Source organism: Malaclemys terrapin, chromosome 4, assembly GCF_027887155.1.
Source record: "Malaclemys terrapin pileata isolate rMalTer1 chromosome 4, rMalTer1.hap1, whole genome shotgun sequence".
Taxonomy (NCBI): domain Eukaryota; kingdom Metazoa; phylum Chordata; order Testudines; family Emydidae; genus Malaclemys; species Malaclemys terrapin.
Window position 1 is genome coordinate 109,369,046 of NC_071508.1, and position 27,014 is coordinate 109,396,059.

A 27,014-nucleotide genomic window follows, 5' to 3' on the forward strand; every position below is an offset into this window, starting at 1 on the left:
CACCTATCAGGGACCCGGAGAAAAGCTACTTCAGTATCTGGCACAGATGGAATGACTCCTGCAGAGGGCCCACTATAAAATGGGAGTTGCAGGGAGCAATTTGGATCACTTTAGACTAGAGCAAGTGTTAAAAGATGCTGGACTGATGCTGCTCCAGTTGTGATTAGAGGACAGAAAGGAGAATCCCCCATCTTTTATTACACTGATGAGAGGGATTAGAGAGTGGGAAACTCAGGACTCTGAAGATAACCCTTCCTGAAGGACTAAAATGAGAGTGTACTTTAGACTCCACTCAACATAACACCCCCCTGAAAGTGACCATATGATGAAACAGATAGCTGATTTGCAAGAGAAAGTAGCTGTCCTGAAAGTGAAACAGCACTCTCTACTATCCCTCCAACAAATGACAAGAGGTTAAGGATCTCAATCCTCAGAGAAAATGTAAGAAGGACAACCAGAGAGGTAGGGGGTCAAGAAAATGATAGGGTCTGGTGAACCCCTGCCTCTTGGACCCCAAATATTTGTGTTGCTGGTGTAGGGAAGATTGGCGCTACCTACAAGGATTTCTGAATCCTGTAAATGCCAGAAGAACTGAAGAATGATTTAAGGCCTTCTACAACAGTAAGACAGTGGGAACTTCAGAGGGACAGGTAAGGGAGCACTCTGTGTCCTGGAACCACCTTCATTCCCACAAGCTTGAAGATGTGAAGACTGATCATTACCCCCAGTGACACCAGGTTTGCCTGTAGAACTGTGTGAACTGAAGCCTGAGGTTGGAGTGACTATTGAGGGAATAGGGTGTACAGCTGTTCTAGACAGTGGCTCTCAGGTCACTATCATCTACCATTTTACCAGCAACATCTGCCCTATCTTCCCCTGGAATCCCTAATAGGGTTGGGCATATGGGGGTTAGATATTACCAGTATCCATTCCTGGGGTATATGCTAGTGAAATTAAAATTCCCAAAGGATGTAGTTGGAACTGAGAAAGAGGTAGACACTCTTGCTTTGATCTGTCCATCCACTGGATATCCAAACTAGGTGCCTTGTATTGTCATTTAGAGTTTAATTACTCTATCCAGGTAATTTTTCTCCCCAGGCATAATTAGAAACAGGGTCATTTATAGACTGCTAAAAATGTGGTTTGTTAAAGTCGTTGTGTTATCAAATTTATACTAGACTAACAGGAGCCATAAAACCATATATCCATCAGGCATTAACAAAAAGAAAAGAACACTTGTAGGTGTGAATTTATATTTTTCCCCAAGCCCTCCCACCTGCCTCCTTTCTCTGTCACGGTGGACAACACCATTATTCTCCCTGCCAATCAGGCCCCTAACCTGGGCAATATCGCTAACTCCAACTTTAGAGCCTTCTCTCTAGATCTTCACATTCAGCCTGTATCTAAATCTGGCTGATTTTTACTGCTCAACATCTCTAAGATCTGACCTTTCCTCTCCAACCACAAAGCTAAAACTCTTGACCAACCCCTCATCATCTTGTATCTCAACTACTGTAACCTTTTCCTTTCCAGCCTTAACAATGTAATCTTCCCCCACTTATGTCCACTCAAAATACCACTGAAAAGGTCATTTTTCTTGCTCATTGCTTGACCTCATCACCCCTCTTTTTGCAGCCCTCACGAGCCCCCCTATCACATAAAACAAACTATTTGCCTTCATTTTTAAAGGCCCTTTGCAGCCTTTTGCTCTCTATCATCTTTGATATTCTATTGCGATATCAGCTGCTTCCACTCTGTCAACGATGTCAGCCGTCATCACCTACTTCTTCAGTTTTCAAACAAGCACCCTTGTGCTTTCTCCCCTGCTGCTCCTCATGCATGGGAGGAGCTCTCCATAAACATCCACAAATCTACCTCCTTGTCCTCAGTCAATTCCCTCTTTAAAACTCACCTTGGCTATGATGCTCACAAAACCCTTGAAGTTGGATGTGCAGCCAGTTTGCTGAAACTACTCCCTAGCATGCCGACCAATATTGTCACATTATTTCCTTGTGCCTGCCCCCACCCCGTCTGTTCATTGTATCCCCCTGCTGTAGTCACCTCTTGTCTTATACTTAGATTATCACCTGTTTGAGGCAGGGACAGTCTTTTTGTTATGAATTTGTACAGTGCACAATAGTCCATGATAGAGGCTAGTAGGCACTACCAACATTCAAATAATATATAATAATTATTATATTTTAAAATGCAATTATCCAAGATGGGCCTGAGTTGCAAAGTTCAGATCCACATCTGGTTTTGAAATCCCAAAAGTTTGGGTATGCTCAGACCAGGGGGTTTTATTCAAACCCATCTCTAGCCTGTTATAAAGCTCATTAAAGTCAATGGTCATCTTTACATTGGTTTCAATGGACTTTGACGGAGGTGCTACGTGAATATTCAGTCCAATGGCACATTGAAACACCTTCTATATTTTGCTCTGGACATTGACATTTGAAAAGGTCATTCTGAAAGAATCTTTGAGCTGATGATTAGAAGCCAGAAGGGCTAAAATAATAAAAGATGATCTCATAAGAAGCCTATTGTGCATTTAAATATAATGCCACAAAGGAATTCACATTCTCTGGAAATAGCAAAAGAAGATTTTGAAAATATATTTTAAGCAACACTTTGTGCTTTCACAAATACGTTTCTAACATTTTTATTAGTAGACGTCTTTAACATCTATGACTCAATAGTGAATGAAATGAACCAAGAGGATTTTTGTCTTGTTGGTTACTGGAAAGGGATGTTTCAGTCTTTCCAAGCTATTACTTTTAAGGAGAGAAACGAAAGTGATGCATCCCATAGAAAAGACATGCTAAAGGACTCATCAGAGCCAAGAAAATTAGAACTCAACACAGCTCCCAAGTTTACATATTTTTTCTTTAAGTATAAAGACACAACAAGAAAAAATAGTGACACCCCCCTCAACCTATGCCATACACCCTACCCACCCTACCCAAAATCCAACCAAACCACAACTGTATGGTATTTACATTGTGCACATACTCAGCATTTTACAACCATTAATATGGAGCAGTTCTTCAGCCACAGAAAAAATGGACAGATTCTGATTAGTCTTTTACATGCATTTAAATTGAAAGTTCAAAATTACAAATTCTATTTCTGCTACATTATGTGGGTAAAGAGTAAAAGGACTTGTAGAATTCACTGCCCAACAAGAAAACCCAGCAAAGGTGAAGATCCCCGAGAAACAGTTCTTAGTATCTTGATTAAATCATTTCTCTCTTTAAAAAGAGACATGAAACATTTGTCTTCAGGCAACTGCACAAGAACTATGTGAAACAGTGACTAATTTTTAGGTCACATTCTGCCAATTGGCACTCACATGTGAATTTACTGATTGGGATCACCATGCTAAATTGCAAATTGTGCAACTTTGTTTATCAACCAGTTCCAGAGTAAAACTCTTAATGCACCAAGCTTACTTTGGACAGCCTGGGGCACTGAACAAGCTATGGAAGTGGTAGAATTCCCTTTATGTATGATAAAGACACACAAGTAGTAATTCCAGCAGGCCATGTCCTTAGGATGTAAGATTGTTTTTTACAACACTTGCAAAAGATGCAGTGTCATACCTTCACCCAAGAAGATGCTTGGTTTGTTCTCCATTTGGAAAGGAATGTCACACATGTGGAAAGAAAAATATTTCATGGCAAATTGCTGATTCCAGATGATAGAATTCTACCCCAAGACAAAGAAAGGAAAATCCCTCTGCTATGGACAAGGCAGATATATAGTGCAAGAACTTCTACAAGAAATGATGTATACTGGCTTGGGAAGTAGCATTTTATATCTAAATGATTGGAAGTGAGTTTACAACCAATCAGAAGCACTGAATCCTGTAAGCTGAACTGGAAGGGAAAATGAGATCTCTTCAGGTTTACCAGGAGCCTTTTCTGGAACATGATCATGTGTCAGGAGAATGCACACAAATTGGTGCATCAGAGAAATAATTGGTAGCCAAAGCGAAGAAGCTAGAACATACTGCAATGAAATAAAATTTGAAGTTTCAAGAAGTTCCACATAAAAATAAAATGCTTAAAAATAATTAAAGGCACAGTAATAAATTGCTGGATTTACAAAAGGGAGAAATAGAAAGGTGGTAAAACAAGCAGAGATTCAGAGTACAAGTAACTATCCAATGGCAATCTAGAGAAGGAAAAAGTAGTTGCAATAAAGACGCTAATGAAACCGTTTTAAATCTGCACCAATGAGTGTGCAAGGATTTACTAAATCATGGCTCTGATATCTATGTTCTACACATTCATCCCTACATTCACTGAAGACAACAGGAGTGTGACCATTGATTTTTAACTGGTGTAGGATCAAGCCCCATGTCATCAGTTCCATGCCCCATGTCATCAGTTCCATGCACCTCTAAACTAACTGTGTGCAGTATGGAACTGATTGTGACAGATATGGCAATTTCCTGCAATATTCTTGGGAGACCTTACTGAATTAAGTTTGTTTGGGGTCCAGTGTACTAAATGGTTCATGTATTATTATGGGCTGGGATTGTATGTAACCTCCTTCTAGGGGATACATGGCATGTGAACCCAACCCTGTTATGAACTTCAGAGGACTATAGTGAACAAAGTATCAGACAAGAAAGGACTTTTGGGACAAACAGAGGAAGGTAGTTTGCCTGGGGGTGAGGTGAATACAAATTCCCACCTCCAGTTATATGGAACCCATCTTTTGAAGCTATGTTCTGAGGAGAGGCCCACTGTCTGCTGATTACCTGTCCCCAGAGTCTCAAGATCAAAGGCCCAAGTTGTATAAAGGAAAGACTATAACCTATTCATGGGTGTGCTAGTTCTGAGCTACAGCTGTTATGAAAATGTAACCACAGAAAAACCCTTTGTTTAGTTTGAAGGAGTGGCTCCTACCAGAGCCTGTGTTGTAGTTGGGGATGATGTCTGTTAAACTTAGTAGCATGCTTGTAGGTTCTTATATTTTTTTTAATATGTTTTCTCTGTCATGCTTTCACCTTAAGAATAAATGTGCTTACTTATAAAGATCTGTGTGGCCACTTGTGACTGCTGGCAATTACAACTGTTCACAGCCTTTGAAGAGAAAACAAAGCATAGATGCTGGCCTGTTTAGGCAGTCTGGCTTGCTGGGAATATCACAGAGTAGGCAAGGAACTGTTCAGTCTGGAAAAACCCCTGGTCAGGAGGGAGAGAGATGTGGGTCTCCATTCAAAAGAGATGATGGTTGAGGAGCCAGGAGACTAGAGTGGGTGCTCTTGGTGGACCACTGAGTGGGAATACAAGTGCAGTTGCCATGAACTGTAGTATTGATAAACTGCAACAACGACAGTAGGAACATATTTCAGAGTAGCAGCCGTGTTAACATAGTAAGAATTCAACAATTCAGGCATTTTTATTGTAAACATATATCAGTAAAATATTTACTTGAATTAGTGTACTGTGAAGTGATGCTCAATTGATAGTTGGAGGCTGAGATTTTGTTTGGTTCATTTAATGGCAGATGGATCAGACTCCTCACGAAAAATGCTCCTCAGAAGGCAATTTTGCCTGAATCAAATGCCAAACCCTAGCCTAATGTTGCCATAGAAGATGTTTTTGATTCTAATTCTTGTTAGAAATGTAATGTGGTTTAGATCTCAATTTAGGATGACCAGATATCAAGTGTGAAAAATTGAGACACTCTTTTTTCTGGGTATGTGGGGTATAGTTGCATATGTAAGACAATGCCCCTAATATTGGGACAGTCACAATAATATTGGGATGCCTGGTCACCTTAGCTCAGTTAATAAGGTCCCCATAGTCAAAAATACAGAAGGTCCAAAAGGACAGAAGTTTGGAGCCAAATTCATATCTGGTCTAACTCCACTGATGTCAGTAGAGATATGCCAGGGATGAATTGGACCCATGGACTTTCATGGTGGAAAATCCTGCCTTCAGTGGACTCCTGTAAATGCACTGAGCCAAATTCTTCTAGTTTACAGCCACTTCAACCAGTGGAGCAGAACAGGTATAGCTGAGAGAATAATTTAGTCCATTGTCTCATGGACCCAGTTTTGTCCTGAATTCTATTGGTGCAAGTCCTATTAACTATGACTTTGCTGATTCATGTATTTCAAGGCGAAACTGATCCTCAGATTATGTAATATTGGCCAAATTACTTGTCCTGGAATCAGCTCAGTTCCAATCTCACTGCATAGAGGGAAATCAGTTCCTTTTATTCTTAAAGTTCTTGGCAAAGAGACTACATAAGAATCTTAACCAATGATTTCATGTACATTCTGTGAATACCTTCCTCTTGCTAGAAGACTGTCAGTCTCTGCACCCTCTTCAAAGCTAATACCAGTATGATGCAAGGTTACTATTATCTTCCATAGTTCAGAAAATGATTGAGAGGCTTTTCAAAGAATAATCCTGATGGCCCTGTGAATCATGCCTGCAGGTTCAGTTGTGCATCCTTCACACAGGAAGGAAACCATGGTATATATTTTTTCTAAATAGAGACAGAAAACCTTGAACTCCACCAACTCTCTTTACTCTTCTTCTTCTTCAGACAGGAATGGTAAGGTATACGATATTTACTATGTACTCATGTTGCAAGAAGCACTGAATGCATTTTGTGTCCTTTAAATTGGCCTTGATGCAACCTAAAGATATAAATGACACTTTAAAAGTAGTTATGGTTTTGGTTTTTATATTTTCAAGTCTTACAGATAATTTATGCAACTGATGAGTATCTCCTCTTTGGTCTACCCACATTGCTTCCAAATTACACAAGAAAATCCATGTCATTCTGCTGTGCATGACCCAGATGTTTATGCTAATGTGTCCTCTCCTTGGCCATGACCCAGTCATGTTATCTGTCAAAGGCAGACAAAAGATGTGCTTACGTCTGGCAGGTACATCAGTATGCTAACACAAATATTAACCCAACCTGATCTGAAATCTGCAACTTTGCACAAGGGTACTAGTGCCAGATGGGCCTAAATCAACTTAACACTCAAACTAGATATGTCAGAAAGTTGAAACCAATGTATAAACTAATTTGGGAGAGATTTGGAAATGCATGTTTTTGGTTATTTTGCTTTTCAAGATTTTCCCAAATAGGCAAGTTAAAATTAAAACCTTCTGCTTTTGCCTTTTTAAAATTCATGTGTGTTGCACTCTGAAGTGTCTCAGCAGTTACTGAAAATTAAATAGAAAGTAAGATATATAAATATTCTTTCGCTCCATCCACATTAGGATGGCTTTTTACATGATATTAAAAACACTTATATAGTCATGAGATCTTGACTCTTCTAAAGTTTATTCAACCAAAATACCGATACTTGGATAGAATGACATTTTGTACCATATTTTTGGGGTGATGAAGCTCCAGAGTTAACATGCAAAGCAGAGGGGGAAAAAATTAAAAGGACATTTTTGTACATAATAAAATTGGAAAGCTGTCCATGAAATATTTCTTTCTAAAGAGCTACTTATAATATGGTATAATAGCAGCCTGTTTTTCAGTGGGGCCCCAACCTGATCATGACTTGCAAACACATTGCTCTGAATCTGTGGCCACCAGGCAGCCAATGATTCTTCCTGAGGCAGGAGAAACTTTGGGTGATGCTTGGCTGACACAGCTACCTCTGCATTACCCATCCACCACCCTGCACATACAGGCTATGTTGGAGGCGGGGAGAGGCATGCTGCAGGTGAGTCTGGAGCAGAGGGGAATGCCTGGTGCTCTGCCAGATCCTTGGCCAGTGAAGTAGCTGACGTAACTTAGTGCAACCCTGATGTCCCCAGCTGGCCCAGTCTCAGAGAAGCAGAAAAGTGTCTTAGAGCCACATTTCCACACCATCCTCAGCTGTACTTAGTGCAAACTTGGTGCAGCTAAGGACTGAGCCCACGCTTTTTCAATTCTTTGCCTATCCATGCAGTTGATAGAATGCACAATTGCTACATTCTGTCTGGTACTCGGGTTTTAATACTGAAATGTGTGTAAGCAACCATATGCAGGAGCAAAGCAGCGAGAGGACAAGTGAAGGCCAAGGCTAAGACTCAGGTCTAGTGTTTTAAAATGGATGCATATTAGATTGCAATAGCGCAATTGATATTTTTTCTTCAGCAAACAATCTTTATTCCTGGTTTCTTTAGAACACAGATTTTTTTAAAAAATACTAAAGTCTAGTAACTAGCACTAGGAAGAAGCTCTGGGTGCTGAAGATTAACCCAGGGCCAAACTCATTTGCATGAAGTAAAACACCTGAGATCCAGAGAATACTTCCATATGAAGTGGAACAAAACTAACGTTTCACTGAATGTCCACAAGCCTGTAATTCAAAATAGAATTTAAATATCTTATTCTACAACTCTAAGAGACTCCATGAATTCTGAATAGTATTTTCATGCTGCCAGCATGACTGCAAAGCTCTCTTCCTTCTTCATTCCAGTTTCAAGTTATAGGGCATGATTCAGATCTCACTCCTAACCAGTTTTCCATCAGTGTAACCCCATTCACTTTAATGGTGTTAGTTCCGACTCACATTGGTGTATGTGAGATCAGACTCAGGACGAGAGACTGAGATGAAATTTTCAAATGTAATCATTGAAATGGCATATACAAATCTTGTGCACATGTCCATTTGCATGGGGAAAGAGGCATTTAAGCTCACAGTAGATAACAGCATGTTTAATTATTTAGCCCACTTGCACAAATAATTGTGTAGATATGTGGTGTTTGTGTGTGTAAAAGGTCATACACACATTTCATCCACAATTTTTAAGGCTGGTTTGAAATCATTTTAAAATGTGTCCTTTTCTGATTAGTTTCCTCTCCCTGTAAATCATTCTAGATAGTGGAATGAATTCTAGTCTCAGACATATGGGTATATACAAGGACATAACTAGTTGCAGTTTAAACATGGAAAATCTGCAGTCTGAGATTTATACAGGACTGTTGAAGGTGAGGAGTGAAATCCTGGCCCCACTGAAGTCAATTGGAGTTTTCTCTATTGACTTCAATACGATGATAATTTCATTTTGAAAGAATTTGTTTGCTGCTTTCACCTGCAACAAGCTCAGGTAAATCGAGGGCTGGCTCTAGGATTTTTGTTGCCCCAAGCAAAATCAATTTTGGCTGCCCCCCCCTGGTTTTTTTCTTACCCCACCCCCCGGCCCCGCCTCAACTCTGCCCCTTCCCCAAATCCCCAGCCCTGCCTCCTCCCCCCAGGCTCTCAAGCCTGGGAGGGAGGGGAGCAGTGGTGCGCGAATCAGCTGTTTCGCGCGCTGCAGCCGCTCGGGATCTCCCCCTCCCTCCCAGTTTGGTGCCTGCAGGGATCTTCCCTGATACCAGCCATGCGGTGGGGGGGAGGGGTACAGCGATCATCCCAGAGAATTCATGGCGAGAGGGGGGGGTGGTTAGTTTGTTTTCTGGTGCTGCTGAATGTTAACAGAAAAAACGCAGCACTCTACAAGCTATGCTTGGTATGTGGGAAAGGAGGGCGCAGAAGCTGTAAGACAATGGCTTACCATGGCCACATGCAAGCCGAATTCTGTTGCCCAGACCTGTGATCTCTAGCAGCAAAGCCACAGGCACTCAGCATTAAGAGGCAAAATGCAACCTTGCACAGAAATCACATGTACTATGTAATGTGAATAGTGTTGGTCACCGTGAAAGAGTATAAGCATTGTTCTGCAAAATGTAGCTTTTTAAACAATTCTCTCTTTTTTCCCCTCCCTACAGCAGCTGCAAATTTCTCAAGCCTCCCTCCTCCATGCCGAAGGTTATCACAGATAAGGCGTCGTAAGACGAGAACGCGAGACGAGATGTTTTCTGAAATTATGGAATCCAGCCACAGTGACAGAGCTCATCTGAATGAGTGGAAGGAAACAGTTTCAAAGTATAGGAAAGAAGCCAGTGAACGTGAGGAGAGGAGGGACCAACGTGAGGAGAGGAGGGACCAACGTGAGGAGAGGAGGGACCAATGTGAGGAGAGGAGAAACGCTCGAGATGAGAGGTGGCGGCAGGAAGACCAGAGGAGGCAGGATGCAACGCTGGGGCTGCTGCGTGAGCAAACAGACATGCTCCGGCGTCTGGTGGAGGTTCAGGAACGGCTGCTGGAAAACAGACTGCCGCTACAGCCCCTGTACCCCCCTCCCCCTTCCCATGTTCCATATCCTCCTCACCCAGACGTGTAAGAACGCGGGGGGGGAGGCTCCGTACACCTTTCCATTCCACCCCAGTAGACAGCCCAAGCAAAAGGCTGTCATTTTTTTAACCTTTTCTTTGTGGCTTTTTCCTTCCCAGCAATCCTCCTCCCAAATACCACCCGGGTTCCCTCCCTCTTTTTCTAATCTATTAATAAAGAATAAATGATTTTTAAATGATAGTGACTTTATTTGGTTTGAAAGAAAGCTGGGGGAAGGGGGAGGGTGGGTTCCTTACAGAAAATCAGTCAATAAAGGGGGCGGGTTTTCATGAAGGAGAAACAAACAGATATTTCACACTGTAGCCTGGCCAGTCATGAAACTGGTTTTTAAAGCTTCTCTGATGCACAGCGCTTCCTGGTGTGCTCTTCTAATTGCCCTGGTGTCTGGCTGCGCGTAATCAGCAGCCAGGCGATTTGCCTCAGCCTCCCACCCCGCCATAAAGGTCTCCCCCTTACTTTCACAGAGATTGTGGAGCACACAGCAAGCAGAAATAACAATGGGGAGATTTCTTTGGCTGAGGTCAGAGCGAGTCAATAATGATCGCCAGCGACCTTTTAAATGGCCAAATGCACATTCTACCACCATTCTGCACTTGCTTAGCCTGTAGTTAAACAGCTCCTGACTCCTGTCCAGGCTGCCTGTGTACGGCTTCATAAGCCATGGCAAGAAGGGGTAGGCTGGGTCCCCAAGAATAACTATTGGCATTTCAACATCCCCAACGGTTATTTTCTGGTCTGGAAAGTAAGTCCCTTGCTGCAGCCCTTTAAACAGAGTAGTGTTCCTGAAGACGCGAGCGTCATGAACCCTTCCCGCCCAGCCCGCGTTGATGTTGGTGAAACGTCCCTTGTGATCCACAAGTGCTTGCAGCACCATTGAAAAGTACCCCTTGCGGTTTATGTACTCGGTGGCTTGGTGCTCCGGTGCCAAGATAGGGATATGGGTTCCGTCTATCGCCCCACCACAGTTAGGGAATCCCATTGCAGCAAAACCATCCACTATAGCCTGCACATTTCCCAGAGTCACTAACTTTCGTAGCAGCACCTGAGTGATTGCTTTGGCTACTTGCATCACAGCAGCCCCCACAGTAGATTTGCCCACTCCAAATTGATTCCCGACTGACCGGTAGCTGTCTGGCATTGCAAGCTTCCACAGGGCTATCGCCACGCGCTTCTCAACTGTGAGGGCTGCTCTCATCTTGGTATTCTGGCGTTTCAGGGCAGGGGACAGCAAGTCACAAAGTTCCATGAAAGTGCCCTTATGCATGTGAAAGTTCCGCAGCCACTGGGAATCGTAAAAGACCTGCAACACTATGCGGTCCCACCAGTCTGTGCTTGTTTCCCTTGCCCAGAATCGGCGTTCCATGGATAGAATCTGCCCCATTAACAACATGATCTCCAAAGCACCGGGGCCCGTGGTTTCACAGAATTCTGTATCCGTGTCTGTGTCCATGTCCATGTCAATGTCCTCATCATGCTTGTTGCTGCGCTGCCACCGCCGCTGCCTCCTCGCATCGTTTTTCTGGTCCTGGTTCAGCATAAACTCCACGAGAACGCGCGAGGTGTTTACAATATTCATGACTGCTGTCTTGAGCTCAGCGGGCTCCATGCTTGCCGTGGTATGGAGTCTGCAGTGTTCACCCACCCAGGAAAAAAGGCGCGAAAATGGTTGTCTGCCGTCCGTTGCTTTCATGTAGGGAGGGAGGGAGGGAGGAGGTGAGGCTGTACCCAGAACCACCTGCGACGATGTTTTTTGTCCCATCAGGCACTGGGATCTTAACCCACAATCCCAATGGGCGCGGGAGACTGCGGGAACTATGGAATAGCTATGGGATAGCTACCCACAGTGCAACGGTGCAGAAATCGACGCTAGCCCCGGTACTTGGACGCACACCACCGAATTAATGTGCTTAGTGTGGCCGCATTCATTTCGACTTTATACAACCTGTTTTTCAAATCCGAATTATATAAATTCAGATTAATCCCGTAGTGTAGACATACCCTAACATAACCTTGAGATTACATGCTATCTCAATGATAGGAAGGCATTTTATGTGAGGACACACACAATCGACTGTATAAAACCGATTTCTATAAAACTGGCTTCTATAAATTTGACCTAATTCTGTAGTGTAGCAGGATGCTCTTCCCAGGTTGCAAATTTTGTAGTGGATTTTTAGGGGCAATTTTCAAGGTACACAATGATGAATTCCCATAGACTGTATGGGAAAATCTTGGCAGACTGGTAAATGCCCAAGCTACCAGGCCATAAGTGAGCCTATGTAGCAGCCTTAGCATGACTGAGTCAGGAGGGGAGGGGGCTTGGGTGACCACAAAAGGGCAGCTTGACCCTGCGTCCTTCCTGATGAGATCTCTATTGAAATTGTTGAGGTATGCATTTTAGGAAAACAGGAAGCTTGTCTATATGTGCCCTCAGGGATGTGTCTGTCAGGGCCTCAAGGCATGCAAACTCTGAAAAAACACATCTGGCTGATTGATGATCAGAAGGAAACCTCTTGCTTAACCTCTGAAATTGCTTACTTAACAAATTTTCTTTGAGTGATGTGTTGTTGTAATACTAATGAATAAATAAGGGAAGAAAATTTGGGGTAGATGGACTCTTCAGGGACTCTCCCTCTGGACATATCTTGAGGTCCCCACTAGCAGACGAAAGATTGGCCATCAGAAGACTGCTGCTGTGCCACTCAAGAGCCACACCCAACTTTGGTAACTATTGAGGGCTGGGGGTGTTTTACTAACCTGTTGTGGAAGTGTGGAAGTGCTTGAAACTAACTAAAGTATAGCTTTAAGTGAGAGCACTCTTGTGTTGTCCTGTTTATGCCAGCCATCTATCGGTCAGAAAGCAGTGTCTCCATTGATTTATTTCCTCACACAACCTTGCATAGAGTAAAGTTATCAAGAGCTTTGGGTTGAAAGAACCCTGGGTAACAAGACCACATGCTGTATCTAAAATAAGGAAACGGCCCAATAGGTACAGTACTTCATTGTGATATGTACTACTCCGCCCAAGGCAGTAAAGAAAACAAAATGTTCTTTTCCCAGTTCCACCTTTTATTGATTTTTTTTTTCCTTTGGATGCTACCATCTGAATAAAACTGCCACTTGCTATTGAACTTCAATGGACTGTGATACTTTACTAGTCTGAAAAGCCTGAAAGAAGATAAAAGAATTCACTCACAGAATATATTTTCTGAAGAGTTTGGTAGTTATTTTTGCTTGTAGTCTGGGATACAAGCAAACACAGAGATGTATTTTAATTTATTTTAAATTCTTCTTTTATGTTAAATTATTGGATTACCTTAATGGTACTAGTGTATGTTATATATAGTGAACAGATGGAGTATTTTCATGGAAATTATCTAGTAAGCACTGTTCAAAGATATACATGGTTTGTGATGGCCATGCAATAAAAGGAAATGGTAAAAAAAAAAAAAAACAATCAAGACCAGATAGCTCATATAGGATGAAATTAAAGGATTTTCCCTTTAAGCCAATTATTTTCAATACTACTCCTTTATCTATGTTGTTTATGAACACAAGTTATTCAGAAGAAACTGAATTTCTGAAAATCAATAGAGAAGAGACATCCTTTGCACCACAGATTTTTTTTCACTCCATAAATGATGTGAATTAATGCCCTTTACAGAGTAGATTTGTATTATGGTAATATCATTATTTTGATCATGAATGTAATTATTTGAAAACAAATCTTTCAGTCATGACTAATTTTGCATTTGGATGACTCATTTGTCTTGTGATTAAATAAGGATGTGTGTACATTTTCATCTTTAAAGATAAATGCTGTAAATTATGCCTTGGCGTGGCTTTATAATGCATGTGTTGTGGTGTTTTCTGTTTGGACATGTTTCACTAAATAAAATAGGTTTAGGGATTCTAATTAACTTATTTTGTTTCCTTAAAATCTTCCTCCCACCTCCAGAATCTTATAGCATAGAACCTGTCTTTTAGACAAACTGACAGCTAGTGATCAAATGTTTGTTATACAGCCTGAGAGATGGAATATATTGCTAACCCAATTTTGTTTTTTAAAATGATTTAATTATTAACCTGGAAAAATACAGGCCAAACCCTGCCCTTGGATGCTATCACAGTCATGGTTGCGCTCCCTCTCCTGGACACTCAGCAGGATGCTGTGTTTGGATCCATATGGTAGATCAGCACACATTTAAGCTTCCAGACATTGTCTCTTTCTTTGGCCTCTAGGCTCACTCCCTGGGCATACACTCTCTGATACCCCTTTTTGAAATTGATGTAACTCCACAAAAGTCAAAGGAGCAATGATAATTTATGTCTGCTGAATATCCAGCCCTCAGATCCTTTTCTTCTACAATAACAACTAATTGTATGCCATTTAAACTATTAGCTTGGTGGTTATTTTTACTTTACACTTGGACTATACATTTACATATTCTACTGTTGAGCCCTTGTATCTAATCTATCAAGATTATCCTATAAAACAACTTCAGCCCTTTGAATTTTAAACCATTTCCTCTAATTTAGCATGCTGTAATGGTCACATTACCGCTTTGTCTGAATCATTAGCGGTGTCATACCATCACATATTTTGTATAAAAGAGGCTATCTGAAATAGTTTACCATCCTATAGTAGTTTTTCAAATGAAAAAAAAAAACTCTCTCTCTCTCCCTTCTAATTGGTAATTCCTATTGGGCCATATTGTTCTTTGAAGAATCTGGCCATTAGTGAGAGACAATATGCTCTCTGTATGTGTGTATATATATCTCCTCAATATATGTTCCATTCTATATGCATCCGAAGAAGTGGGCTGTAGTTCATGAAAGCTTATGCTCTAATAAATTTGTTAGTCTCTGAGGTGCCACAAGTACTCCTGTTCTTCTTTTTGCAGAGAATTTAGAAACTCTGAGAAAAGCAGAATAGCTGATTGAGACTACCCAAATGAGTTTTGAAAACAGAAGAACAGGTGACGATCAGAAGGTTTTTACGTTTACTGGCAAGCTGCTTGACGAACATATAAACCCAATATGAACAGCAAATAGGATGGGTGAGCCCTATGCTGCAAGGCAAGTCTTTTCCTGACATAAATTGTTAACAATTGTACAAGATTTTGGAAATGTAAAGTGTTTGATGGATTGTCTATAAATATCTATACAGTGAGAAAATTTGAGATAGTAGAGAGTGCCTTAATTTAGAAGAAAAAATATAACAAGATCCAGTAGCTAGAAGTGGAATGTAGATAAAATCAGGGTAAAAATAAGATGCTAATTTTTAACAGTAAGGATAATTAATCATTGGAGCAACTTAGCAAGGGATATGGATATGGATATAGATTCTCTATCACCTGATGTCTTTCAATCAAGATTGATGTCTTTCTAAAAAATATCTCTAGCTCAACCACAAGATTCTCCATCACTGGAAATTAATTAAATCTAGATTGGCTATTTTTCTAAAAGATTTGCTCTAGTTCAAACAGGCATTAATTCAGGGAAATCTTATGGCCAGTGTTATACTGGAGGTCAGGCTAGATGATCACAATGGTCCTGTGACAGTCAGCAGCGACCCCCGCCCCTAACAGTTAGCAGTCTTTATGGCAGCCAGCGGCCATTGGGGGAAACAGACACCTCAGGTACATAGTAGCCTGTACTTTTGAACTTTCTTCCCTTCTTTGCCTTGAGGCAGTGGGAGCTAGTCCCAAACCGGTTCTCACTGACCAGATAGCAGAAGTGCAGGGTTTGTTAACCACCAATCAACTGTTAAGACAACCCGGGCCTGTGTTTGAGTGTGTATAAAAGATCTTTGTTTTTTTGTATGAGTTGTTAGAGTTTTTGTACTAAGGTGCAAAGCTCTCCTTTCTTCTGCAGAATAAAGCAACCTCTTCCTTATCCCTGTCTGGCTGTTATTGGCTCTCAGCTAGGCGGACCCGATATTTTGGTAACAGTCCCTTCTGTCTTTATAATCCATGAATCTATGAAATGGGCAAAATTCAAGAAACACCGAGTGAAATTGTATGGCCTGAGTTATGTAGGTGGTGGGACTAGATGACCTTAATGGTCCTTGCTGGCCTTAAAATCTGTGATCCAGTTTTACTCCTGATGTAAGAAGCTTGCAGCTCTGTTGAAGTCAATGAACTGTGTTTACACCAGAACTGAATTTGGCCTGATAGGAATTAGGTATTATTACTTTAATTTGCACAGTGGGGGCAGTGAGAAAGGTGATGACTGAGAATTGTCTGGGAAGAAAATTAGTTTTTAAAAGTTGTATTTTAAAAATATGTACCAATCCTCAATGCACAAACCAAGGAGAGATGGCATAGGCAGTAAGGATTACAATTACATCACAACATATCACAGGCAATAAGGTCTGGATCCACAAAAGGACTTGCGCAGTGCAATGCTTAACTTTTAGGTGCTTTGAAAATCACTGGAATGCCACAAACCCCGGACTAGGTGCTTAGGCTCCCTGTACAATGAATAAGGAAAGATAGGTGCCTTAGAATGGAATCCACAAAAGCCAACATGCTAAGGGGAACCAGTTAAATTATCCAATGGGACCTGCTAGCAAGCAGGGCCAGCTTTAGGACCGGCGGGGCCCAATTCGAATACCCGGCGACGGTCCGGGTCTTCTGCGGCACTTCGGCGGCATTTTGGCGGGGGGGGGGGAATCCGTCAGTGCCACGGAAGACTTGGAGCAGACTCTCCTGCCGAAGACCCCCGCCGCCGAAATGCCACCAGAGCGGACCGCCGCTGCGGGGCCCTCTTAGGCACAGGCGCAGGGCCCGATTCCGGGGAATGGGGGGAATCAGTTTAAAGCCGGCCCTGCCAGCAAGAGGGGTGTATCTGAAACCCTGTCTCTCCCAGTTAGGTACCTAAATCCAGGCTGCAGGGAGATGGCTGTCTCTGCTTGGGATCCATAGCCAATCCACATGCAAGAATGACTTAGATGGCTGCCTAGCTCCACACAAAATGGCTACTGGAGGTGGGGGAAAAGGCTGCTGTTATAACCTTAGTCCAGTGGTTAGGGTACTCATCCAGGATGTGGAAATCCCTGCTTCAATTCCCCCCTCTACCTGATGAGAAGGAATTTTAAAAGGGGTTTCCCACCTTTCAGTGTGGTGCCCTGGGCTACTCTTATTCTGGCCCCAATTAATATTTATTTAATATTAATTGGAATGGCTTCAACAAGAGAAACTGAGAGCGCTCCATAGCAGAATGTTCCATAGGTCTGTGGTTCGGGTACTCACCTACAAGGTACAGAACCCATGTTCAAATCCCTTCTTCCCCTCAGGCTGAAGGGGGAGTTGAAGTGGGGTCTCCCCCATCCTGGGTGACTACCATTATTACTCAGTTAAAGGGAATGTTGTTGCCTCCTGGCATTTTTTTGTGTGGAGTTAGGCATGCTCACAGCCCAACTACCAGATTGGATCCTGCTGGCAAAATAGGCATTTCCCTGTCTGTCTGCACCTGGTTTGAGGATTATAGTGGGGCTTAGGCATCCAGACACCTCACTGAGGCAGTCATGTGCATGCCCAGAGCAGAAACTTAGGCACCGAAGGGACATTTACAGAAGAAATTTAGGTGCTGAGTAAATTTAGGGGCCTATAGTTTTTGCCTAAAACTAAGTGGAGCCTAAATCTGGGATTTAGGCACTTAAATCTTTTTGTGGATCTTGGCTTCAGCTCTTCGGTCAACTAGATAGAACTTGAGAGGCAAATGATGTAACAAATTTCCACTTTTATTAATTGCCCATGGGCAAATGGGCATGCAAGAATGGATTAATGTGCCATTGCATCATTTTAAGATATCATTTCCCCTCATATAAGATACAGTGCACTTAAGGGGAACATGAAACAGCTTCTAGATTCTAAGATCAAATGCACTCTAAAAATTACAGCAAAATTGTTTTCTTAATTTTTTCACTTATTGTCAGGAATCAGGGCCTGCAGCAGAGCAAGTCTCCAGGCAACCTAAAGCATGCAGCTGGCCTTTAATAGGCTGCTTGTTTGGCTACACCGCCTGATTGGGGGAAGAGTCAGGAGATCAGCTCTTAAGCCCAGGCGTAACAGCAGTTTGATGGCTGCTCAAAGCATTTATCCAAGGCTGTGTTCACTCCTCTGTCTGCTTGTTCCCAACCTTATCCCGGCCTCGTCTCACTTCAGGCAACCTGGCTTTGACCCGCAGCTCTGATTCCTGACTTTGGCTCTGATCCTTGCATCTAGTGTCTAGCCTCTGACTCGGGTTCTGATCCTGGGCTGACTACTGACTCCTGCTTTAATCAGTAGGCATGACTGTCCATGTCCCAGTCTCTGACACTTATCAGAACTGATATGGCCTGGTACCTTAGCAAATTCAGATAACAAAGGCACATATGTCTCTCACTTCTAATAATAACATGAAAGAGATTGACCCACTGTGGCAAGTACATAACTGACAAGCAGACCCCAATGATTATCTTAGAATATTTATTGTCCTATTTATTGTGGTATAACTACCTAAATACAAAAGATTGCCATCTGTAGTACGTGTCAAGTAAGGGACCTCGGGACCATCATTGTTTAATATTTGGTTCAGAATGATTTAGTTTTAACCAGAAGAAATAAAGCAAGCAAGCAATACGTGACTATTTAGAATGAAAAATTACTATCCCTGAGATACTGTGCCAGATTTATCAAAGGCAGCCAATCTGCACATCTTAAAAGCAGCAGTTCCTACAAGGCAAATTGGTTCATAAATCGATAAGAACTGAGGATGGCAAAAATTAATATTAATACATTCATTTCAAAGGAAATTAAGAAAAGATGGCAAGGAGCATTTACCGCTCCACAATTATTTTTAGGTTTGAAATTGCTTTTTCATGCAGTGAAGGTCAGACTTAAAAAGAGACAGACACACCAAGGAGTATGCACAAATAGACTTTCACAATAGGATTGAATCAAGAATATTGTGCTCTGATACCATGGTGATGGGCAATCCCATCAATACTTAGCTACCTAGAATGCCTCCTCCTGTAGTAAAACTTCAGCTACTGTCTCTGGAAGGAGAGGTTGGGGGTGTCTTGGATCCAGTAGGTCTCATGCCTCCATATGCCAGGCCCCTTTCCATGCAGCGTTATTATGGAGGGATGGCTAGTGCTCCACAACTGTCATCTCCTCTCTGGTAACAGAGCTTCTGCTGGGGCCCTAACTGTATCAAATCAAATATTGTTGGCTGAGACCACCCTGCAGCTTTTTTTTCAGAGGGGACCCAGAGGAAGGTAATATAATTCCCAGCTAAATTACCTCCTGCTCAAATTTCCACATCGTAATCTGTGAGGTGACCACCTGCAATGCACCTACACCCTTTCTGACCCAGCTTCATCCTTGTTCTGCTTCTTGCCACTAAGATCATCTCTGCTGAGCCGTGGTGAAGGGGCACTCCATTAGTGCAACTGAACGATGCCATGGAGGCAGCACATCCCTGTGTCTCACTATGAAAGAGGGAGATCCCTGGACAGATGTCTGTCACTGCCCAGATCATGAGGGGCCAATTTGGGCCTGAGCATTTTTATCTGTATCTCTATAACATTTGAGAATCATTTTAGTTTAAGGGCGAAAGGACAAATGAAGAACATGGCTGGTCCCTGTTTTTTAATGTCCAACATTCTCTCAAAATTATTAGTGTTACACTTCCAAAATGGACGCTATCCCTCAAATTGTCCTGAAGCCAGCCAGAGTTTCTTGTTTTATGTTGTATACTTTCATTTTAGGGGGTTGGTTAAACTCTTATTTGGCTCTGTGTATGTTTAAAGGTTGAAAAGGCTTTTGTTTATCATTCCTGGTATTTGTTAGTAATGCACAGTATGTAATAAAGACTGGAAAATGGGATTCATTTCAAATGCATCTAGACTAATTTATCTATAATGTTCCATCCCCTCCACCGTAGCAAAGAATGGAACTCTCTCTGGTTCACTGATAAACTTTATATCCTCTTTGAAAATCATCACCGGGAGAGGGGAAAGAAATAACAAATGTATGCCGTAACAGTCTAAAAAAACCCAACATATAGTTTGTAGCAATCTTGGGTACAATACAGCATATGTTTTTTTACTTCAGTGATAATGGTTTCATGTGAGTAAGATATTTGATAAAAAGCAAAATACACACAGATACTTTTATCTGTTCTGATTGGCTATAGATTTTATAAAAACATGTTGCTTCAATTTTCAAGGCTATTCTCCAGTTGAGGAGTTGAACTTTTCCACTTTCCCTTTCATTACTTTGCAAACAAATGGCCTTACATAACTGAATGACTTCTTTCTATTTTTCCCACATCCCATCATGTCATAATGTAGCTTTTAAAACTGTGGACATCAAAAAGAGTGAGACAAATCAGTCTGGAAAAATCAGAACCAGCCTCAGTCTCTCTCTTCGCTGAAAACCAGGATGATCTTCCACACTGAAATAAGAAAAGAAGAAAAAATACTGAATTAAATTCTCCCAAGAGTTTCAAACAGGTTAATTACAATACAAATAGGCACTTTAATGAAGAACACAAAATAATTTTTTTCATCAGTACTAAGTAGTAGCTGCCCATAAGAATTTTAAAAATAGAATAGAATATTCCGACTATTATATTGTCATATTATGCACCAGTGCTTCTGAGAGGTCAGGAGATAATTTCAAAATTGTTTTTTTATTTTTACATTTTCTAAACTTTTTGTCATTTTGAATTTTTTTTTTCCAGGGCAATTTTCATAGAAATTGATATTTTTCAAAATGTCAGTTTCGCTATTTTTTTTAACCAAAAATAACTTTTTTTGACTAAAAATTGTGCATCAGACTGCTAGATACTCTGAGATACCCCAATAGCAGCAGTAGCCAGAAATGCCTCTTTCTATCTGTTACCAGGAGACTGGATCCCTTCCTTATGGATGCAGAAGTAACTACAGTGATCTATGTCTTGCCTTCACACTGGACTTCTGCAAAGCATTTTACCTGGGAATGACTGTGAAGGCCACATGGTTCTTCAAAGATATCCCACCGGACAGTCACTGATGATAAAACACTTGTGTGTTGGGTTCTATCAGAACTTAGTTGTGGAAACAGAAATCAGAATCAGCTCAGGTCTTCTCACTGAAGACCTGACTTTGTGTGTGTAAACCTGTCCTCAACAGCTGTTGCAAAAGGATCCAGTAATATTACTAATCAAGAACCCTCCCACCCAAGAAAACAGCATGTTAATGAGGAGTGGGACAGTATGGTCACTTCAGCCAAACTGCTTTGCCTTTATTTGCATTGCTTCTAGAAAATGCAATCGGGATTTTCAAAAGCACTCAGTGTTGGCCTAACTCAGGGTATGTCTACACTACAAAATTAGGTTGAATTTATAGAGGCCAGTTTTATAGAAATCGGTTTTATACAGTCGATTGTGTGTGTCCTCACATAAAATGTTCTAAGTGCATTAAGTTGGCGGACCGTGTCCACAGTACCGAGGCTAGTTTCGACTTCCGGAGTGTTGCACTGTGGATAGCTATCCCACAGTTCTCGCAGTCTCCGCCACCCATTGGAATTCTGGGTTGAGATCCCAATGCCTGATGATGTAAGAACAGTGTCGTGGGGGGTTTTGGGTACATGTTGTCAGGCCCCTCCCCCTCCATCAGAGCAACAGCAGACAATCGATTCACGCCTTTTTACTGGGTTACCTGTGCAGACAACATACCATGGCAAGCATGGAGCCCGCTCAGCTCAGCTCACCATCACCATATGTCATCTGGGTGCCGGCAGACGTGGTACTGCATTGCTACACAGCAGCAGCTTCTTGCCTTTTGGCAGTGGATGGTGTATTATGACTGGTATCCGTCGTCATCGTATTCCTCAGTGAGTTCGGTCAGAGGCACCTGGGCAGACGTTTTGTCTCCTGGAGACTCAGTCCTGCTAACAGTCTTATTGAACCGTCTTGACAATGATGGCTAGCAGTCATAATACAGCATCTTCTGCCAAGCACCCAGAAGATGCTGATGGCTATCAATCATGCTGCCCCGTCTGCTGCCAGCTTAAGATGTAAAAAATAGATGGACCAGATTTGTTCTGTATTCATTTGCTTCCCTCTCCCTCCATGAAATCAATGGCCTCCTAAACCCAGGGTTTTGAGTTCAATCTTTGGGGGGGCCATTCTGGTGACAGTTGTTTGTGTTTCTCCCTGATGCACAGACACCTTTGTTGATTTTAATTCCCTGTAAGCCATGTCGTCACTCGCCCCTCCTTCCCTCCCTCAGTCAGACAAGTTTTGTGCCTTTTTTCAGCACAGACACCATAGCACTGGGATCATGGAGCCTGCTCAGATCACCACGGCAATTATGAGCACTATGAACACCACGTGCATTGTCCTGGAATATATGCAGAGCCAGAACATGCCAAAGCAAAACCAGGCGAGGAGGTGATTGTAGCACGGCGACGAGAGTGATGAGGAAATTGACATGGACATAGATCTCTCACAAAGGCCCAGCAATGTGCAAATCATGGTGTTACTGGGGGAGGTTCATGGCATGAAATGCCAATTCTGGGCCCGGGAAACAAGCACAAACTGGTGGGACCGCATCATGTTGCAGGTCTGGGATGATTCCCAGTGGCTGCAAAACTTTTGCATGCATAAGGGCACTTTCATGGAACTTTGTGACTTGCTTTCCCCTGCCCTGAAGCGCCAGAATACCAGGATGAGAGCAGCCCTCACAGTTGAGAAGCGAGTGGCAATAGCCCTGTGGAAGCTTGCAATGCTAGACAGCTACCGGTCAGTCGGGAATCAATTTGGAGTGGGCAAATCTACTGTGGGGGCTGCTGTGATCCAAGTAGCCAAGCAATCAAAGACCTGCTGATATCAAGGGTAGTGACTCTGGGAAACATGCAGGTCATAGTGGATGGCTTTGCTGCAATGGGATTCCCAAACTGTGGTGGGGCGATAGATGGAACCCATATCCCTATCTTGTCACCAGAGCACCAAGCCACCGAGTACATAAACCGTAAGGGGTACTTTTCAATGTTGCTGCAAGCCCTGGTGGATCACAAGGGACGTTTCACTAACATCAACGTGGGATGGCCGGGAAAGGTACATGATGCTCGCGTCTTCAGGAACTCTGGTCTGTTTCAAAAGCTGGAGCAAGGGACTTTCTTCCCGGACCAGAAAATAACCGTTGGGGATGTTGAAATGCCTATAGTTATCCTTGGGGACCCAGCCTACCCCTTAATGCCATGACTCATGAAGCCGTACACAAGTAGCCTGGACAGTAGTCAGGACCTGTTCAACTATAGGCTGAGCAAGTGCCGAATGGTGGTGGAATGTGCATTTGGACGTTTAAAAGTGCGCTGGCGCAGTTTACTGACTCGGATAGATCTCAGCGAAACCAATATTCCAATTGTTATTGCCGCTTGCTGTGCACTCCACAATATCTGTGAGAGTAAGGGGGAGACATTTATGGTGGGGTGGGAGGTTGAGGCAAATTGCCTGGCCGCTGATTACGCGCAGCCAAACACCAGAGCAGTTAGAAGAGTACAGCAGGGCGCAGTGCGCATCAGAGAAGCTTTGAAAATCAGTTTTGTGACTGGCCAGGCTACGGTGTGAAACTTCTGTTTGTTTCTCCTTGATAAACCCTCTCCCGCCACGGTTCACTCTACTTCCTTGTAAACTAACCACCCTCCCCTCCTGCCTTCGAGCACCGCTTGCAGAGGCAATAAAGTCATTGTTACTTCACATTCATGCATTCTTTATTAATTCATCACACAACTAGGGGGATAACTGCCAAGGTAGCCCGGGAGGGGTGGGGGAGGAGGGAAGGAAAAGGACACACTGCAGTTTAAAACTTTAACACTTTAAACACAAACTTTAAAACTTAACACTTATTGAAGGCCAGCCTTCTGATGCTTGGGCAATCATCTAGGGTGGAGTGGCTGGTCGCCGGAGGCCACCCCACCGCATTTTGGGGCGTCTGGGTGAGGAGGCTATGGAACTTGGGGAGGAGGGCTGTTGGTTACACAGGGGGTGTAGCAGTGGTCTCTGCTCCTGCTGCCTTTCCTGCAGCTCAACCATACGCTGGAGCATATCAGTTTGATGCTCCAGCAGCCGGAGCATCAACTCTTGCCTTCTGTCAGCAAGCTGACGCCACCTATTCTCTTCAGCCTGCCACTTGCTCTCTTCAGCCCGCGATTCAATCCGCCACCTCTCCTCTCATTCATATTGTGCTTTTTTGCACTCTGACATTGACTGTCTCCACACATTCTGCTGTGCTCTGTCAGCGTGGGAGGACATCTGGAGCTCCGAGAACATATCATCCCGAGTCCGCCGTTTTCGCTTTCTAATATTCACTAGCCTCTGTGAAGGAGAAACATTTGCAGCTGGTGGAGGAGAAGGGAGAGGTGGTTAAAAAAGACACATTTTAGAGAACAATGGGTACACTCTTTCACATTAAATTTTGCTGTTCACATTACACAGCACATGTGCTTTCGTTACAAGGTCGCATTTTTCCTCTTATATTGAGGGCCTGTCGGTTTGGTGTGAGAGATCACTCACGCAGTGCCAGGCAACAGAATTCGGCTTGCAGGCAGTCATGGTAGCCACAGTCTTTTGGCTTTTTTAACCTTCATAACATGTGGGAATGGTTTCAAACAGCAGCGCCCTCGTTTCCCATACCAAGCACCCGTTGGATTGGCCATTTAAAATGGGTTTGCAATGTAAAAGGAGGGGCTGCGGTTTCTGGGTTAACATGCAGCACAAACCCAACTACCCCTCCCACACCCAATTCTCTGGAATGATCACTTCACCCCTCCCCCCCACCGCGTGGCTAACAGCGGGGAACATTTATGGTCAGCCGAGCAGGAACGGGCACCTCTGAATGTCCCCTTAATAAAATCAGCCCATTTCAACCAGGTGATCGTGAATGATATCACTCGCCTGAGGATAACAAAGAGAGATAAGGAATGGATGTTGTCTGCATGCCAGCAAACACTGGGACCATATGCTGCCATGCTTTGTTATGCAATGATTCCAGACTATGTGCTACTGGCCTGGCGTGGTAAAGTGTCCTACCATGGCAGACAGGATAAGGCAGCCCTCCCCAGAAACCTTTTGCAAAGGCTTTGGGAGTACATGAAGGAGAGCTTTCTGGAGATGTCCCTGGAGGATTTCTGCTCCATCCCCATACATGTTAATAGACTTTTCCAGTAGCTGTACTGGCCGCGATTGCCAGGGCAAATTAATCATTAATCATTAAACACGCTTGCTTTTAAACCATGTGTAATATTTACAAAGGTACACTCACCAGAGATCCCTTTTGTGCCCTCAGGGTCTGGGAGCACGCGTTGGGTGAGTTCGGGGATTACTGGTTCCAGGTCCAGGCTGATAAACATATCCTGGCTGTTGGGGAAAGTGATTTCTCTGCTTCCTTGCTGTGAGCTATCTTCATTGTCTTCATCATCATCTTCCTCGTACCCCGAACCCACTTCCCTGTTGCGTGATTCTCCATTGATGGAGACAAAGCACACTGTTGGGGTAGTGGTGGCTGCACCCCCTAGCATGGTATACAGCTCCGCATAGAAGCGGCATGTTTGCGGCTCTGCCCCAGACCTTCCGTTTGCCTCTCTGGCTTTGTGGTAGGCTTGGCTTGCCTTAGCTCCTTAATTTTCATGCGGCACTGCTGTGCGTCCCTGTTATGGCCTCTGTCCTTCATGGCCTTTGAGACTTTTTCTAATATTTTGCCATTTCGTTTACTGCTACGGAGTTCAGCTAGCACTGATTCGTCTCCCCATATGGTGAGCAGATCCCGAACCTCCTGTTCAGTCCATGTTGGAGCTCTTTTGCGATCCTGGGACTCCATCATGGTTACCTGTGCTGATGAGCTCTGCGTGGTCACCTGTGCTCTCCATGCTGGGAAAACAGGAAATGAAATTCAAACGTTCACGGGGCTTTTCCTGTCTACCTGGTCAGTGCATCTGAGTTGAGAGTGCTGTCCAGAGCGGTCACAATGAAGCACTGTGGGATAGCTCCCGGAGGCCAATAACGTCGAATTCCATCCACACTACCCCAAATCTGACCCGCAAAGGCCGATTTTATCGCTAATCCCCTCGTCGGAGGTGGAGTAAAGAAACTTGTTTAAAGGGCCCGTTAAGTTGAAAAAAAGGGCTTGGTCGTGTGGACGTGTCCAGGCTTAATTCGATTTAACGCTGCTAAATTCGACCTAAACTCATAGTGTAGACCAGGCCTCAGTTCCCAAAGAAGTCAATGGGAATTTTATCACTGGACAATGCTGAGTGCCTTTGACAATTCCACCCCACTTGAGTAACATTGTGTCTACCTATGCATTTTCAAAGGGCATCGTAACATTACAAAACTGAGGCTAATAGAGCACAAACTAAATGTGGCATTAGTCAAGAGTAGCCTTGAACTGGCCAAAAGGTGGTAAAACTAGCTCCCTTCCACTCAGTTGGCTGATGAAGCAACACAGAAAGTGAAGGGAAAAGCCCTGACTATTTGCCCTGTTATTTTTCAGTGTTAATCCACTTTTCTGGAACCACATGGAATCTAGGACCCTGAAGCATCCAACAGCCAGAGGAGCTTTGCATTTTCTTTTCTGTGTCTAAAATGCCATATCTGTCACTCATGGAGGGAAGGGGGAGGAAAGCTGTTTGAAAATATGCATGTCTTAAATGAAGTGGCTCCCTTCTGAGATGCACAGCTTCAAAGAGGCTGCAGAGAGAGTGACAGCCACTCCAACTCAAACCAAAAATACAGTGAAAATCTAATTGGCTTAAGGCACTGTGAT

At 43.1% G+C, this 27,014-nt stretch overlaps 2 long non-coding RNA genes across 3 annotated transcripts in view; one reads left to right on the forward strand and one right to left on the reverse strand.

Moving 5' to 3' along the window:
- Nucleotides 1-10,391, forward strand: part of LOC128835525 (uncharacterized) — a 42,103-nt gene extending 31,712 nt beyond the window's left edge. The window contains exon 2 of the long non-coding RNA XR_008444665.1: nt 9,751-10,391. This is a non-coding gene — a long non-coding RNA (uncharacterized LOC128835525). The remainder of the gene's footprint in view (nt 1-9,750) is intronic.
- A 7,733-nt stretch (nt 10,392-18,124) lies between these two features.
- The window catches only part of LOC128835813 (uncharacterized), a 188,750-nt gene continuing 179,860 nt past the window's right edge, over nt 18,125-27,014 (reverse strand). For both annotated transcript variants that reach the window (XR_008444701.1, XR_008444700.1), the window contains exon 3: nt 18,125-20,662. This is a non-coding gene — a long non-coding RNA (uncharacterized LOC128835813). The remainder of the gene's footprint in view (nt 20,663-27,014) is intronic.